This window comes from Chelonia mydas, chromosome 7 (assembly GCF_015237465.2).
Source record: "Chelonia mydas isolate rCheMyd1 chromosome 7, rCheMyd1.pri.v2, whole genome shotgun sequence".
Classification (NCBI taxonomy): Eukaryota; Metazoa; Chordata; order Testudines; family Cheloniidae; genus Chelonia; species Chelonia mydas.
The window spans coordinates 75,553,867-75,570,751 of NC_057853.1; the positions used below are offsets into that span (position 1 = coordinate 75,553,867).

Sequence of the window (16,885 nt, forward strand, 5' to 3'; positions counted from 1 at the left end):
TAGTACGCAGATTTCACCCTTGAAACCTGGGCCAGTCTCCTTTGTTGGAGTCTTAAGTCTTCTCAGTGTCCTTGTTACTTGCAGCATAGGTGGGGGCAGGAGAAAGGAGAAGCTTGGACCCCTGTGTTTTGTTTTGTACCCTCAGTCCGATGTGCTTGGAGAACACAAGTCCAGGCATGTCTGGTGGCCATTGCTGAGTCCCCAGGCAAGGTTGCGCAATTCCCCTGGTGTGACCTTATGCGGGTGAGTCATTGAATTGTAATTCCCTTGATGGACAATGGCTGTTAATGGTTGTTTGACACCTCACCTGGGCGTTGGTTACTCTCCTTGCTGTTGTCTCTGGGGAGCTAAGATCTGGCTGATTTCCCAACTTACAGCATGTTTTAGTGACAACCATACAAAACAATCTCATAACTTCATATGCACTACATATATATATTTAAATAAAACAGGGACTTTGAGCTAATCATAACCTTTTCCCTGATACCTCACATGGCACGTTTATATCACAATTACATACAGATTAGGAATATGGAGGTTTCAAGACGCTCCCCCAAGGTATAGTATGTCACAATGGTATCAGTCATGGACTCTGCCTTGGAGAGAGAAAGGTGGAATGTGTCATATGTGACAAAACCTAGCCACATCACTTAATGCACCTCTGGAAGGTGCTCAGATATCATCATGATGAGCGCAGTATAAGAACCAGAGCAGAACAGAGTAGACTAAATGGTTACCACCAGGAACTACCACAATGCCAAACAGTATAATAACTGACAGGCTTTCAGCTTACATCAAACAAAATGTTTCAAACATTGCTAAAAAGTTAAGATGGGAAAATAAAGACGAATCTCAGTTCCTCAGACCAAAGAGGAAAATCAAAGAGTAGGAAACGGTCCAAAATAATTCTCAGAAAACTAGTTTGGTTTAAAACTCTGGTGTTTCTCTAGATTATTCCCAAAGAAGCAAGCTCAGTTCTGTAGCTGTAGGACTTTCAATTTAAACAACAAATGGAAGGGTTGTCATTCACTCTAACTTCTTCAAATCTGATTGCACCTTCTGTAATAGTTATTTGTAAAATGACTAATGTTTTACAGCGCAATCACATAAGGCCCTCTATATCGTTTTCTACAAGGATAATATCAAAATGCAAGCTGATTAGTTTTCACTTCAGTCACAAAGGTAATATTACTCAGGAAGTCGGTATACAAGTTCTAGCACTCGATAAATGTCAGCAAGAAAATGTTTTTGCCAGTAAAATTTAAATACTTAAATAGTCACCGATCTTCTCAAAGCAGCTATTTTTAAAGCTATTTAAACTGCCACTGTCAATCTTATTTTGTTTTAGTCAGTAAAACAAAATATGCAGATCCAGAAACTTTATCTATGGTATCCTACAGTCATGGTTATTAAAACAACATTTTTCTGAATAGCTATACTTTAGAATTTAAGTATTTCTATTATAAAAAACACATTTTTTTCAGGATTTTACAATTATGCCAAAAATATGTAAGCAGGGTCTGAATGAATTATTCCCTGATGGCTAGCTGGGAGGGGGAGATATTCTTGTAAATACAGTTTGCTCCTGCTCTGCCTAGATATCCAGCAGATAGAGTGGTGTGTTGCTCAAAGTAATCAACTCTGGCTGGTGTTGGGTTACAAATCACTTTAGTACTGAATGCAGAGGTAGTGCAATGCTGTTACCAATGTTGTGATTATTGTATGAATAAACGGGAGTGGAACTGTACTTAACCTCTCCCAAATGAGGGGGTCACCCTCAGATGAAAGGACCTCATTAAGCCAGGAGCCCAAATGCCAGAGGCCTGTGAAAGGAAGAGAGGTGGGGACAGGTGTCCCAGCCATGAGGTGTGGACCCTCTCCCAAGGGTCCTCCCTGAATTGATTTAACCTGTTCTCTCTCTCTCTCACACGCACACACACTGTTCAAAGAAAGAGATAAATAGGCTTCATTAGTAGCCTCTTTGTTATTTTAAATGCTCAATCAGAGCTGAAATCTGTTGTGGTAGGACTGTGTTTCTGCCCAGCCTGCAAAGAGCTGAAAATTACTAAGAGACTGATGTGCAGAGGTCACAGCAGAGAGGCAGCTGGAGCAGAAGGTGACTGACAGTCGGCTAGCAAAAGAGTGACTGGTGAGGCAAAGAGATGCAGTGAGTGGCCAGCAGGGAGGCTGGCAGAGAGGGCCAGAGCAAAGCTCCGCAGAGAGGCACTGTGATCAGCCGGTAGGGCGCCAGCAGAGAGGGGCGTCAAGCGAGTGCCCAAGCAGTGGAGTGAGTAAGGTGCCTCTTCACACACACCCCTTCCAACCAGGGTGGGAGGTGAACTCTGCAGATGCACCTCTGACCTCTGCGTCTGCACTGACCAAGGACAGCACCTGTGAGTGGGGTGCAGAGAAGGGTCGGGCACATTAAAGGGACTTTTGGGTTGCTGGCCTTAAGACACTGAGGGGAAAAGGACACTGCCCAACTTACTTGGCGGTGAGCCTTTTGCTCATAGTTTATGTTTATGAACCCCGTTTGTGGTGTTTTACCAAATTAACGCAGAGTTACTTCCCTCCTTTTACTAAAAGTTTCTTTTTTACACTCAGACTCTGTGCTTGCGAGTGGGGAAGTATTGCCTCTCAGAGGTGCCCAGGGATGGTGTGTAATTTTCCCAGGTTACTGGGTGGGGGCTTGAGCCGGTTCTGTGTTGTACTGATGGAAAGGAACCCCTAGATTTTGAATCTGGCCCTGGTTGCTGCTAGCTCCACCTGGCAGAAGGGTTACAAATACAATCACCATTGAAAGTTTGGTACAAGGCCTCAGAACAGAAGTACTTAAATGAAAAATAAATTTGTTTAAAACTGAAGCTTTTTGATTGGGGGAGTGCCTCATGAAACTCAAAGGCCTTCAGTGTAAAAATTAAACTTTTCAAGTTAGTTGCTTAAAAGGTGGACTAAACAGAGGTGAGATAATTATGTTTACAGCAACTGTCTACATATGTAACAACTGCATTTCAGTTGACAGGCTACCGAAACAGCTCTGTTTATCTTGTCATTCAATGGATTAAATATGCAGCACAGAGTGCACTGTCATGATAGGTTATAAGAACTCCATCATATATTCAGCTTTAAATCTGTAAAAGCTAGAATTTCAGTTTGGAGACTTGGAATTAACAAAATAATGAAAACCTATTCTGCCAAGACAGAGGAAGAAATAGCTTCCTTCTAGGCTGTTTTTGCATTTTGTATTACACAGATCTCTATGGATTTTAATTTCTTGGTTTGTTAAGAATAAACCAACATTAGAAATGAAAATGTTAACCTCCAAGAAATAAATTACTTGGATTTATGAAAATTAGTTAAATATACAATGAACATTTTCAAAGATACCAATTACTAATTCTGCATTTGTAATAATTTTCAATGAAGATTCTCTTACATTCACCAGGAGATTATAAAGAATAGAGTGTAGATCAATATGGTTTGTAAAAGTGCTATAACTAGTAAAATAATTTACACTGTTGCTGAAAATTAAAAAAAACAACATACAAAATGTGGTTTAACAACCCCTAGGACAAAACACCATATCTAAACTTGCCTTTACAAACATGGGCTCCACCCTGCAGACCCTTATGCATGTGCTTAACTGATATCCACAAGTAGTTCCATTGACCTCTCATGTAGGCAAAGGGATTACTCATGTATGTAAAGTTAAACATACATGTTCGTAGATTAGAGGCTTTCGGGCTCAATCCTCCTCTCATTGAAGTCAATGTCATTTACACTTCAATGGGAGCAGGACTGGTCCCCTTTAGGGCCTGAATCAACTCCCCCTGCAATCATTGACTTAATAATGGTCCAACCCAGTTCCCATTTAACATCACTTTGTGACATGGGAGACTGTTTATCACCACTAAGGGATCCTCCTAACCTAGCGCATCTCCCAATTTTTCCTTGAAACTTCTCACACCAGCAGAGGCCTGTGTCTAACCAAATTTCCAGCTGCATCAAATGCTGGAGTCTGTCACTGACACTCCTGAGCCAGCAATAAAGGTTACCACAGAGCAAGATAAGAGGTTCCTTGTCTCATCTACTGAGTGTGCTCCCCTCAGAGAACCCACTCTATTTGCTCCAGAAAAGGGGACTGATCTGGAGTCTCGTTCTGAATACTGGGTGTAGCTTAGGCAGGGTCAAATTCTCTAACCCCAAAACACAGACATTTGATGTGGTGTACGAGGAGCTGGCTTCTCTCTGGTTAGTATATTTATATTTTACCTGAAGGAATGGAGCAGACTGCCAAAAACATATTACAAAGAGAAAAGCTAGCATTTGTCACCTTAGGAGGAGTCGCGGGACGTTGCCCAAGCTGTACACCGGAAGGGTGGTGAAATGTTGACCTCAACTGAGGAGATCATTGAGAGGTGGAAAGAACACTTTGAGGAACTCCTCAACCCAATGGACATGCCCCCCTTCTAGGAGGCCGCACCGGAAACCTCCTGTGAGAATGGATCTATTTCTGATGCTGAGGTAGATATGGCAGTAAAGTGCCTTCATAGTGGTAAGGCAGCAGGGGTGGAGGAGATTCTTCCAGAGATGTTGAAACCACTGGACAATGTTGGGGTGTCATGGTTTACGCGTCTATTCAATGTTGCGTGGAAGGCGGGTGCAGTATCTCTGGACTGGCAAACCAGGGTGGTGGTCCCAATCTTTAATAAAGGAGACCAGAGGGTGTGTTCCAACTATTGAGGGATCACACTCCTCAGCCTCCCTGGCAAAGCCTATGCCAGGGTGCTGGAGAGAAGATTACACCCATTAGTTGAACCTCAGATTCAGGAGGAACAACGCGGATTCCATCCCAGACATGGAACAGTGGATCAGCTCTTTGCTTTCTTGCAGATACTTGAGGGGTCATGGGAGTTTGCTAATCGGATCTATCTTTGTTTTGTAGACCTGGAGAAGGCATATGACCACGTTCCCCAAGATGTCTTGTGGGAAGTGCTGCGGGAGTATGAAGACCCAATGCTGCTTTTGCGTGCTATCCAGTCCCTCTGTTCTCAGAGTGAGAGTTGTATTCGGATTCTTGGCATTAAGTAGAGTTCGTTCAAGGTGGGTATTGGACTCTGCCGGGGTGTTTCTTGTCCTCACTCTTGTTCGTGATTTTCCTGGACAAGATATCAAGGTGCAGCCAAGCCACAGAATGCATCCGGTTTGGGGACTCGGAGGTGGCACCTCTGCTGTTTGCAAATGATGTTGTCCTTCTTGCTTCTTCAGACTGCGATCTCCAACGCGCACGCAAACATTTTGCTGCTGAATGTGAAGCGGCTGGGATGAGAATCAGCACCTCCAAATCAGAGGTCATAGTCCTTTCCTGGAAGAAAGTGGACTGCTCTCTCCAGGTGAGGGGAGATCAGCTGCCCTTAGTGGACGAGTTCAAGTATCTAGGAATCTTGTTCATAAGTGATGGCAAGCAGGAGCATGAGATCAACCAGCGGATTGGTGTGGTGATGCAGGCACTGTACCAATCCGTGGTGGTGAAGCAGGAGTAGAGTTCTTGGATGAAGCTCTCGGTTTACAGGTCCTCTACATCCCCATCCTCACTTATGGTCATGAACTTTGGGTAATGACCGAAAGGACGAGATTGCGGGAACAAGTGGTAGAAATGAGGTTTCTTCGCAGGGTGGGCTTACTCTCCGAGATAGAGTGAGGAGCTCAGCTACTCAGGAGAGCCTCAGAGTAGAGCCACTACTTCTCCGGATCGAGAGGAGCCAGTTGAGATGGTTCGGGCATCTGATAAAGATACCCCTTGGGAAGCTTCCGTTGGAACTGTACCAGGCATGTCCTACTATGCAGAGGCCCTGAGACTGACCCAGGACATGCTTGAGTGATTGTATTTCCCGGCTGGCCTGGGAACGCTGGGGAATCTCCCAGGAGGAGCTGGAATCAGTTGTGGAGGAAAAGGAAGTCTGGTCCTACCTATTCTCCATGCTGCCATCATGACTGTCACCAGGATAAAGCAGCATAAAGGAAGGAGAAGGAAAAGAAGAGCTAGCATAAAAGTGTATTGATTAATACAGCAAGGGGGTAGCTTGATAGACAGATTACTCTAGAATCACAGTTTGAGCTCAATATGCAGTCTCACCTCTGTAAATTCAGGAATACATCCTCATTCATTTGTATGAGAGATTCCCAGAGAGAGGAAAATATATATTTGATTGTACAGTCCTTGTCTCATCTCCACTGGGAGTCGGGAGAAAGATACCAAAATCATAAAAATACATTCCCAGTACGCTAACACTTCAGTGACCCAAACTTCAATCCTCTGAAATTCCCTGTTATCGAAAACTGGGACAGACTCCTCAAACACCTGTTAAATCAATGGAAAATTAATTCAGTTACCTAACATTCTGAATTACCTTAACATACACTCATGGTTGCACTGTAAAGTTACTAGTCCCAAATTACATGGGTAATTTCATTCCATTTTTTCCATTCGGAAAAAGAATATTTTTTTCTGTTAAAAAAGTCCAGGATGTAGAGCCTATTGACAGTCTTTCCCCTCTTAGAAGGACTGTTTTCAACTCTCCTCTTTAACAAAGATTACTAGATTAATATAAAGATGGTGAAATCATCACATAAAATATTCCCAGGACAAGTTGTCCAGTGATTAAACTTGATGGTGTTAATAGTTTGATTCTGCAGATCACATGTAAATCACAGGAGACTCAAAATTCCAAGAGTCAAGGTGAAATGGAGCTGTAGCTGAGAAGGAATAAAAAGTACAGAAGTCAGATTTGGAAAAGACCTATTGTGTCATCTAGTCAATCACCCTCATATTACAAGATTTACAAGTACATTGTTCACTCTTTTTAAATATAAAAAGTAATGGGATTTTCTCCACTTCCCTTGGAACACGATTTCACAGCCTACCATATTTCTGCATTGTAAAATTATGTCCAGATTTTCAGCCTTAATTTCCCAATTCCTTAAGAGTAAAACTCAATGCCCCAAAATGATGCACATATGTTGTCCACCTCCAAACCCTAGCTACACCTCTAAATCATTTTAGAGGGTTTGTACTGTTGATGAGTTTTTATAAACACACATTTTGTAGACGAATTTTGTGGTCAGAATTAAGAGTGCATGTGCCAGACAGTCTTTTTTGTTTGGTAAATCATACCAACCTCACAGCTCTTTGGAAACCTACAGCACAATCTGAATAATAAATTGCATGGTAAGCTGTGCAAGCTTCTTGCTGTCCTGCCCACCTGCTCACTCTCTACCACTGCTCTCTTGCTGCGATCTTTAGAAATGACACCTGAACAGGAAAGACTCCTAGAGTTAGAGAAGAGGGGAGGACAATGACAATAATGACCTCAGCAGTTGGGAGGAGCAGAGGAAGGATCCCTGAAGCTGAAGCGTAGGGAGGAAATGGGGCACTAGGCTGTGGGGCAGGATAAACATGGGGGTTAGCACAGTTGGGAAAAAGGAAGTATCTGGAAGGCAACAGGGAATAGACAGCTGGACATGCCTGTCTGAGGATATATACACTTATTTTGTTCGGGGCGATGGGAGTGCAACTTGGGTGGGATCCAAGGCTCTGGTTAACCTTAATCCAGCTCAGGAATTTACTTCCCAAGCACACCATTGTTTGCCAAAATTTTCTTATAGACAATCCCTGCATCAAATTTAAGTAACTGTCTCATCAAGTTGTTGGCCATCTGCGCACACATCTTCCCAGGGCTCAAAGGAATCAACAAAGCCTTGACCAGTGAATTATGGTATGAAGGGAATTACTTGTGCTGACACCAAAATAAATGGTTGCCTCTTGTTATAAAGAGGAAAAGCAGATTCCTCTGGGTGCATGTTACATCTTTACTGTGGGCCTGTGCTATAACACTGATTAATTAGCCTTGACATACACCGGACAGCGTGAACATGCTTATGACTGATCCAGCCCACCTCTCCAAGCAACAATTTCAGTGATGTAAGTACTGCAACAGAATAAGTAGCATATGGAAATTAAATAAAGCAATGGAATGATATTTCTAGTAGATTTTAAAATCTTAATGACTCCCTACTGAAATCCAATTATTGGTATCACGCATGGCAGTTCATTATAACTTTATTACAATATTTGTGCCGTGAAGGTACATTTAGGCATGTATATGTGGGTTTTTCCACTGCCTTGCCAGACCTTGACCAAGCATTACGCCATGCGCTCTCAATGCTCAAGGCAACGACTCACAAATCTGAGCACAGTTGACAGTTCTCCCCGCAACTAACCACTCTGTACCAGTCACTAGAGGATGTATGTGGACATTGCAGCTGTACCCTCAACCCAGAGGCTGAGTATCACCTTTATAATTAGATCAGCCACTGCTGGAACGATTGGTGAGAAGTCAAGGTTTGCTTAAACCGAGGTTTCCTGTGCTTCTCTATCTTCTAGGCTATTGGGCTGGTCCTCTAGAAGACGTGCATGTATTTTAATGGATATAAGTCATAACACTTGTTCTTTACTTTAAACATGTTTGACATACATCTTTGATAGAAATAGTAGAGGGATTATTAAACACAATGAAAAATCACTTGTATAACACAGTAGAAATTTTATTAAAATATTCAAAAAGTAAAACCATTAACACATTTTATTTGACAATTTATCCTCTATCATGTATGTAATATATTATGCTAGAGAGAGACATTTCATATAGTACAGAGCAATATAATTTACCACTAAATTTCATTTTAATGGGATGTTTATCTAGTTAATCCAAAATATATTTGCTCTTAGTTTTTTTTAAAATCTATATTAAATAATTCACCATAACAAATGGAACAACAAAGAGGCTGTCAGTATGTCTCACGGGGGGAGGAAGGGGTGACGACGTAGAGAAAGGAACCAAATATCCAGAAAAATGTAAGAGTGGGGGTCTTAATATCTTCTATAACAATGATTACTTTTCATAGGTATTTCTAGTTCTTTGCCCTTATGATGTATCCTAAGCCTTTCACATTATAAATTAACACATTGAACGAATATTTTAATTATATATAGTAAATCCTGTATCTAGGAAGTTGATTTCCACTTCTGTTAGCTTGGGAACCTGATTCGTAAATGGGAACAGATGAAAAACATCCATCTTTATTTAAAAAAAAAAAAAGCAAACACTATATGGATGTCAGCAAAGCAAAAGTAAATAAGTCTAACACTTAAGAAAGCCCCAGGTAAGGATCTATCAAATTCATCTTTGAATCTGTTGCATGAGTCTGCAGTTAAAAAGCACATTACACAAATTTATATATATATAAATAAATAAAACTAAAACTGATGAAAATTGGCTTACAATAATAAAACAATATATAGGAGGGCCTTTAAAACTTACTCAAGTCTTAACATTGTCAATACCATCTATTAGCAACTGCACACTGTTGATTAACAGCCTTTTAAAAAAAAGGCTTAATTACTGCATGTGTTTACTTATTAGTCCTGGGCATGAATATCACTTTGAAAAATACAGCCACACTGAAATTCTTTAAGTCTACTATATATTTAATCATTAGAATATTTAAATAATGCTAAGTAACTGAGTTTCAATGTTATTACTCTTTCTAGCAGAGAACACACCCATCAGCATCCAGCATAAACAACAGCATCCTGATTCTAGCATCTTCTTTATTTCTTAAAATCAAAACCTTTACCACTCCAAATGCAGCAGGAAGATACTCACAATGTAAAATCATTGAAAATAAAGACATTTCAGCACACTGTTTATATAGGGAGTTACCTTTTTTCCTTTCTTTTTCCTGTGAGCCGGTTTAGCATTTTTTTCCTTTGCTTCCTCACTCATTTTTCAGCAGGTAATTACAAGAGGGAGAAAAGAAGATCACTGCTTATATTCCAACGTCCAAAGCCACTGCAAATATTCACAGCATTGAAACCAAAGTCCATCTGCTGACGTTTCTCAGACAAGTAACAGAATAACTGCTGTTTAAACACAGCCCCTGCTCCTGCAAAGCCTTGAATTGCTCACAGCCTTGCTCTGTTTTCCTCAAAAACAAGCTGGGAGTTCTTCACATCAAATATTCTATTTCTCTTTAAAAAAAAATCACTAATTTCCTCTCTCATTTTAAACTAATCATTACCCCTGAGATAAGATCTTGACAAGACTTTTTTGCTTGTTCATCCACAGTGTTTCCAGCCTCTAAATGGTGTTGATGAGCCACACACAGAAATTAGCTGCAGACTGCTGACAAATCTTAGAAGCTTTCACCAGTAGATGATTTGCCCTTTCTTGCAGAAGGAAAAACTGAGCGTAAATTACTCCTATTGCTGATAGCATACACAACACATGTGTTGAATGCATCAGAGCATACCAGAAAAGGAAGCCGCCAAGAGAGTGATAAAAGCTCAGGTTACTGGATCTTCAAGCCACTCCCAGACTGATTCAAACAATAAAAGGCACAAAACACTGCTGAAGAAATTGCTAGATAAATGTTTACATTTCCCAGTGCTACATGTCCCAGTCCAGGAGACTTGCAAATGGCCAATCTGAACATTAAAATTTATAATATTAATTAATTACATAAAACCACCACCAATATTTCCATTAAATATATATTTACAACTATCACTGTCTCTAATAGCTCATCCTCCCTGTATGCCTGTTCATATGACTGGATTTATAAAACCATTTCACTAATGTAGATCTCTATTTGACTGAAATGTTTCATGCCTCATGTGTGCATAAATCTATAGAAGATTTCAGATCATGTTTCCACACACTGCTGACCCACTCAGAAGAATATTTTGGTTAGATCTGTATGGATCTTACGTGGAGAGCCAAAAAAAGGGTGGAGACTTCATTATACCACCTCTCCTCTCTCTGTGCCCACTAAGTCCTGTTCTGCATGACCCATACATGACTAAGTGGCCATGAAAGCCTTCATTCAAGATGTGTCTAAATTTTACCATTTGCTGCATGTAAAATGGCACATCCCTTTTGATATGAGCAGTATCTCTATTATGTCTAGCACTTCCCAGTTTAGACTCTTGCTGTCATGAAAAGATATGTTCAGAGATTATATGGTGGCCTATTTACCACATTCGTATCCCTTTGTTCAGCTGACAGTGTGCTAGTTCACACATTCTATAGGAATTTTGACCACATCAGAGGTGCCAGGTGACAATGAGTTTTGACAGGCAGCCTGCATATTCTGCAAATGCTCCTTCTTCCGTTAACATCCAAATCCTTAGCAACTCTCCCTTTCTTGCTCCAGCAGCTCAGCAGCATGGAAATGCCCACGACCAACATCCTGTCTACCATAAACAATGCATAAATGATCTGGAAAGAGGGGTAAACAGTGAGATGGCAAAGTTTGCAGACAATACAAAATTACTCAAGATAGTTAAGTCCAAAGATGACTGCAAAGAGCTGCAAAGGAACCTCACAGAAATAGGTGCCTGGATGACAGAATGGCAGATGAAATTCAATGTTGATAAATGCAAAATATGCATGTTGGAAAACATAATCCCAACTATACATACAAAATGAGGGGGTCTAAATTAGCTCTTACCACTCAAGAAAAGATCTCAGGAGTTATAGTGGATAGTTCTCTGAAAACATCAACCCAATGTGCAGTGGCAGTCAAAAAAGCTAACAATGTTAGGAACCATTAAGAAATGGATAGATAAGATGACAGAAAATATCATAATGCCACTATAGAAATGCATGGTACGTCCACACCTTGAATAGTGCATTCAGTTCTGGTCACCCCATTTCAACAAAGATATATTAGATTTGGACAAGGTACAGAGAAGGGCAACAAAAATTATTAGGGGTATGGAACAGCTGCCTAAGAGAAGAGATTAAAAAGACTTGGACTATTCACCTTAGAAAAGAGATGACTAAGGGGAAATATGATAGAGATCTATAAAATCATGAATGGTGCAGAGTATGTGAATAAGGAAATGTTATTTACCACTTCCCATAAACAAGAGAACCAGGGATTACCCAATTAAATTAATCGGCAGCAGGTTTAAAACAAACATAAGGAAGTGCTTTTTCACAGAACGCAGTCAAACCATGGAACTCATTGCCACTGAATAAAGTATAACTGGATTCCAAAAAGAATTAGATAAATTCATGGAGGATAAGTCTATTGGTTACTAGACAAGATGGTCAGGGACACAACCTCTGACTCTGGGTGCCCCTAAATATCTACTGCCAGAAGCTGGGACTAGATGAGGGGGAATGGATCACTCAATAAATTGCCCTGTTCCATTCATTCCCTCAGAAGACAAGATACTGGGCAAGATGGACCATTGGTCTGACCCAGTATGGCCATTCATATGTTCTTAAGCAAAAGATACTTTTATCTCTGAGGGAGATAGCTTTGAGGCAAATAGGGTGTAATCATTCTCCCCTGTGTCCGTCTAATAATGATTTTTCTGCATGTTCACAATAGTTACTTCTAATATGCCATCACGTGTGGGCTCCCTCTTATCTGTGGGCAGCATGTTCTCAGACTTAGAATCTGATTGCACTGCAAACATCATCACCTGAACCTCAGCTTCCATGCAAGTTGGGCAACTAATGCTCTGTACCAAACACATGGATTTTGACATTTTGATTATGAACAGTGCCCTAAACACTGTAGAGCTTAACTAAAAACACAAGCAAGGGCCTACTGATAAAATTTATCTTCAAGGCTGCATGCTGGAAGTCACTGACGTATAAGAGTTATATTTACATATATTTTTATAGAACATGTAAAAAGCTTTTGGAAATTTCCAAAACCTGATATTTCATCTTCAATCGGTTAATTTCTTAATGGCTGGTTCTGTGGAGGAACAGCTCTTCCTGAATTCCTGTTCTTGTGTAAATGTTACATTATAAACTGACAAGTATCACGGGACAGCCATAAACTGAAGTGCTCTTTGCTGGTTAGTGGGGAGGGACAACAGTGCTTAAAACATAAAATAATGTTATAGTCTATTCCATATGTAAATTATAAAAACTCATTTCTGGAAATAGACTATTTTGCTTTGTCTAACAGTCCCACAGACACTGGTTCAAACATATCCTCTTACAAAAAAGAAATAAAGCATTGAAAAAGTAAAATTTTGACTAATAAAATGACATTTAATTGTGACAGATTGTCAATATAACAAGCTCTCTGTGAAGAAAATTGGTTGGAAGTCACTTTAACTAAAGATTGCAACACTTAATATTAGCCCTCATTATGAAATAAAAAAATAACATTCCAGGGCAAGTAATTAGTCTTAAGGAATAAAGCATGTTGAAGTGCTTTGCTGGATTGAGGCCTAAGGGCGTAAAACCATGCCCTCTTTAGGTAAAGCCTGCAGGAAGGCAAAAGTTAAGCGTCCTTAAGGCTGCAGAGTTTCCTATGAATCCAGATCATTTGGTCAGGATGGTAGGGGTTTTGGGCTCCTGAAAGGTATGGATTCCTGAGACCTTCCCAATTACAGATCCCAAGGTATCTACAGAGGACCAGTACATTCATGATACCATGCAGCTCCCACCCTCCACATGCTCCATGGCAGCATGGCTCACTCAGGAACCCTACTCTCATTCATTCCCACCCATTCCTGAGCTAAAAATCTTCTGGGCACAGGGATGTTTAAGAGCATGTAGGAGGAGTCCACATCTGAGACAAGGCCAGAAGAATGCGCCAATCACCACAGGCTAAGAGGGGAATGATAAGAGCCCTCCCTAGCTCTTTCCTCACCCACCAAACTACCCTTTCGCCCCTCAGTCCATGGAGATCCAATTGCACAGATATTAAATATATGGGCTTCCTCAAGATTAGTTGGGTATGATGCAGCTTAGACATCAACATTTGGACTTTTTTAATGGGGTTTTCCCTGATCTGCACATACCAGCGAAGCACAGTCCATGATCTTTTACTAAGACAATTTGCTAAGTTGTTTTATTACAGGTAAAACCACTAACACCACAGAAGGATGAGCTAAGTATTAGAAACAAAAATATTAGCAATATCTAAGAAGAATAAAGTTTTCTTGGGAAATGTCTCTCCCTCATGCTCCTTACAATTCACTTCTTTTGTAGAGGTTACAAACGCTAACCTCGGATAGTAAAACTGCTGTCAGTTAATGGTTGACACCAATCCATCGGTGACACAGATATTTTTAAGACTCTGAGTTAGTGCTATCCTCTTGATCTGCCAGTATTTTGCATAGTCTATCCTCATATGCCTGATCTCAAGAAGTCAATCTGGACTACTTGTAAGAATAAAGGTTTGCCTTCAGCTGTAATCTCCTTTACAGAGAACCCTTGGTCCTGATTCTCACTTCCACCATATTTATGCTTGGGCAGTAAAAAGGGGGGGCGGGGGAGGGTTTGCCATTAAGCCACCTTTGCATGCCTCAGAGTGGTGCAGCCTGTGCACCTGCCCAGTTCCCAGTGTAAGTTACAGTAGCCCTGAGGCTACTCTAATCTATAATCTGCTTCCCATGGTTCCCCATGTGTTCTGGGAAGCACAGAATAGCTGTAGAAGTGTGATGTGACAATGCCCTGCCTTGGCGTACCCTGGGGGCTGGAAGCAGGGTTCATGCACAGCACTTATGCTAGCAAAGTGCCTTGCACAGGGTAGGTGTTCTTGGGGCCACTTCTACTCCCGTCATACTGCCAGAGAGGTATAAAAGAGCCATAGTGTAACTGAGAACTAGGTGTCCAGCACCATGTAGTCATCTGTGCCTTAATGAGCCAAGAACACTAGCGGTATTTAAATGCCATTAGCAAAAAACATAAAATAGGAAACAAGTAACTGACAAAAATAATGGAAATTCAGGAAGATTAAAATGTCATACTTATACAGAAAACAACATTTGAGAGGAGTAAAAGCTTTTAAACTTTTTAAAGAAAATGAAGAGTACTCTCACAGTACATACTGAGTATTACTTTCAAAACCACTAAAGTAACATTACAATTCAGAAAGTTTCTAGAGGGATTTAAATACATTGCAATACTGCTTTCATCAAGGGAGCATTTGGATTGATTAGAAAACATTCTGAACAGTTACTAGTATGGACCATCCACAATGTTAACCCATCATTCCCTGCTCATGCCAACTGGGTTATTTTTATATATATATAAACACACACACACACACACAAACTTCCACAAGGAAATAAAATACATGTCTATGTCTTGTAGGGGATGATATTTTTTTTTATATACTCTAACATAAGAAAAATGTACCAAAGAATAATACTTAGCATTGCTGAGATCTGGGGAATCAAAGGCTGTAGTGTCATGCTTTAGAAATCTCAAGACTGTGATTGGATCACATTAACAGCCACACCTCTTCCCATAACTTATTGCTTAATTACAGCATAGTCTAGATGTGAACTTTCACAAACTCGGTGATACATATCTACTAGGACAGTTCTATTTTTAAATCAAAAATAACTCGCATAAGAGGACAACAGGATAGGCCAAGTTAAGTCTATCAGGACAGTTCTATTTATAAAATGAAAATGACTTGCATGCAAGAAGTCAGGAGAAGGCAATATGCTATTGGCAATCTGTTTTGTAACTTAGTATAGTGTATTTTAGAAAGAAAACCAGAAGCAATTCAGTTAATTTCTTTAACAAAACCAAACCCTAAATACCCAAATCCAGACAAAGACCAAAGAGGAAGAAAAAAAAAAAAAAAGAGGGAGGGGAGCTTTCCAGTAGGGCTGAAATCCACCCAAGACACAGTTTGAAAAAAGCGTGGGACATTCTTTGCTTACTGTAAAAGTCCACTTTGCAAGTAGATTGGCTATTTCTGCCACATGTGTCTTATGTACTATTCCCTTTTATGATGTTTAACCCTGATTGTTAGATTATTACTTTGGTGGCATTTGCTTTGAGGAATTGCAGGGGAGAGGGTGAGTAAAAAGGGGGCTTAGTTTCCTAAACTCCACTTAAAGAAAAAATGTATACAGAATTCATACAGTTCCAAAAAAAAAAAAATTGTCTAGTCTTTGATGTTGCCATAACCAACCAAATATGAAAGGGTTCCGTGTTCTTACTTCCTATGCCTGCAGACATACAGGCTGAAAAAATAGCTCTGAGAGCAAAGTCCATTCATCTTATGAGTCTATTATTTTAAACTCGTGTGTTAAACCAAATGTATGACAATTTAAACACTGACATTAACTACTTCACTGATGATCTTTTTAACAGAAACATACAGCTAATGTGCTAATCTATTATCTGGTGCAGGGGAGAATAGTATAATAAGAGGCAGTGGCAGAGAGCAAAAACCTGGGACCTGAAATTTAGAGGTGCTATGCACCCACAATTCCAGCTGAAGATAATGGGACAGGAGGGTGCTCATCACCTCTGGGAAACAGGGTCCACACAGACAGATTGGGCACCCAAAAATGAAACTTCCAAAATTTGAGACTACTCTTGATAGTCTGACTCAAATTTCTCTCTCTCTCTCTCCCCCTCTTCTTCCCTCCTCACCTTTCACTATATCCCTGGTAGTCTGCTTCTATACTCAATCCTATACTCCTCTTCCTGGAGTTTCTCTCAACTAATTACATCAAGATAAACATTACTTGTGCCTTGTGTGACAAAGTTCCTCCTCTGCCTTGGTGGGTCCTGCACTTATTGGTGGATTTTCTCGCTTCAGAGGTTCACGGCAGCCCTCAGCTTGGCCACTTTCGTGGCTCAAATCTGCCATTCACTCAGTTAGCCTCATCACTGGCCAGCATGGGGAAAGGAAGAAGAACAATCCCCGCAGTCTCTGCTGATCCACCTAGTGGATTGGGGAACAGGCCAGAGACCTTCCCCTCTGCTGGAACCCACAGTCCAGGTCAACTCCTCCGGTATCAAGTAGGGAGTTGGGGGGG

The 16,885-nt window shown here is 40.6% G+C and overlaps 1 protein-coding gene across 4 annotated transcripts in view; it reads right to left on the minus strand.

Moving 5' to 3' along the window:
* ANK3 (ankyrin 3) overlaps positions 1-16,885 on the minus strand; it is a 540,509-nt gene that overhangs the window by 432,159 nt on the left and 91,465 nt on the right. The gene's annotated exons all lie outside the window — the stretch shown is intronic.